Raw genomic sequence first — 2232 nt, 5'->3', positions numbered from 1 at the left:
TTAAAAAAGGATCTTTTCTTCCTGGGTTCAATGAATCATGGGTTAGTGGAGTCTTATATCTTCCTTTGCAAAGTATTTTCTCTAATAACCCTTTTTCTTTGCATGCATAGTAATCGACTTCTGTTTAGCTATTCTTACTTGATGGGAAGAATAACTCAAATTTTACGAAAACACTGGAGACATTTTCTGGGTGACCACATCTAGGGAGTAGCCTGACTAACGCACAACCCCCTACGGACTAGGCCACCAGAGAATGGCTCAATTTAAAATGAAATAAGATTGTGGTGCAAACTGAAAGGGGTTTTTGATTCAGAAGAGCCAGTGTTGTCTCTTCAGCACTTCTTTAAAACATTTGGGGAACAAAATGTTGATGTTGACTAAGTCTGTCTATGGTTAAAAGGGAGTTATCGTCTCTTTCTCCTTCATGTTGAATTTGAAGAGGGTAGAGAGATTTAAAAGGGACTGTGGACTTTCTTTTTGACAAGGAAAGCCTTACTTTTAACTTTCACATTCTGCTTAGCACACTCTGCCCTAGTTCACCCACATGTCCTGACATGTACAACTGGTGGAAATACAAAATGAAAATGAAACAATTGTTCCACCTGAGTCATAATGTGTGTTTCTCTTTTATCACCAAAGCAATGGACTCCCACACAATCGGGACTTGTTCTATTTTGGTTTTAAAGCGTCATCCTGGTGATTAAAGCACACTATTCTCTTCACCAAGTAAACAATTGGAAAACACATTTGTAGAAACATCTCTCTGATTCATAAATATTTGGGTGGTGAAGTCAGGGAGGTGGAATGCTAACCTTGCTAGAATGCTGGAGATAAGGATCAGTAGACACAAATATTACAAAGTGAAAAGTGAGCCTAAGTCTGCAGTGGAAAAGCAGGAGGTAGGGAATGGAAACTGAGCATTTATCTTGTAATATTAATCTTAAATACTCTATAGGTGTGGTAGTGTTTGACTGTTTTTAATATCCCCATGAGGCTTTTTTATTATTTGAAAGCAATTTCTCAATGAATAAACAAATTTAGAAAAAATGTAAAAGTTCTCTTTCTTGTGTTGTAATTTGCTTGACTTGTATTTATTAATTGTTTCAGTACTTCTTTATGGCCATACAAGGTCCTCCTCTCTAGTCTGGCCCTGGCTTTTCAGGTTCAGCTGGGACCTCTGCCCACATGCACCTCAAACCCCAACAAGTAGAGGCACTTGGTGGGCTGTTGCTGCCATCAATGTTTTGTGTCACTGCGGTTTTTGCCTATGTTCTTTCTTCTGTGGGTTAGTCCCTCTCACTTCCCCACTCATACCCTGCTCCCTATCATTTTGACTTAGAAATTGATGCTTTTCAATGTCACATTCAGCTTGGTAGATGTTGTCGAGGCAACCACGCCTCAAAGTGAATATATGAACAACAGATCTGAACCCCGCCCAGATTCTGTGCCATTCTCAGATCTCCAACCTGCTCAGATTCACTGTTACAGTCAGTGTCAGTCCACCCACTATCAGTCCATATTGTCTCAATTCTTGATGGTCTTCCTCTCTTTCACTAACCCTCTACTTTCCCTAGCACATCCTTCCTCCCCCACCCCCATGGATTGGCATTTCCTGAAAACATGCCTGAAGTATGTGAAACATAGTGTCACCATCCACGCCTCTAAGGATCACATTGGATGCACTTTCTTCAAGACATATTTGGTTTTCTTTCGGTAGCCCACGATATAGTCCACATTTTCCATAATACCATAGTTCAAAGGCACTTAGGCTTAGATACATAATTTATGCAGCTCATGGCAAAGTGAAAATGTGAGATCCCTTTTCAAAAATTCTTAAATTCAAATAGAATCAAACTTAAATTTTTTTAAGATAAAAACTTTGTTCTTTTATTTCTTTTAAGTTTAAAGAGACTTTGATTATAATTTGTTAAAAAATTATTTTTCAAACACTATTATAAAACATAATATAGGAATGACATATTTTTTTCCTCCTCACTCAAAATCATGAAGTCTATAATACATCCTTGTCGACCAACAAGAAGTTACACTTAATCCACAACATAAACAGTCTTCCAAGTATCCTGAAAAACATACAACCAGGAGAAGATAAAATAGATGAATGGGATCTTCTAAGAATCAAATCCCTAATGCACATCCAAAAACTTCTCCAACAGGGTAAAAAGGGAAGCCACAGACTGGGAAAAAGTATTTGGTAATGACATGTTAGATAAA

Source organism: Elephantulus edwardii, unplaced genomic scaffold (assembly GCF_000299155.1).
Source record: "Elephantulus edwardii isolate Elephantulus edwardi_28Jun2011 unplaced genomic scaffold, EleEdw1.0 scaffold00063, whole genome shotgun sequence".
Taxonomy (NCBI): domain Eukaryota; kingdom Metazoa; phylum Chordata; class Mammalia; order Macroscelidea; family Macroscelididae; genus Elephantulus; species Elephantulus edwardii.
Note: the sequence above shows the minus strand (reverse complement) of the source record.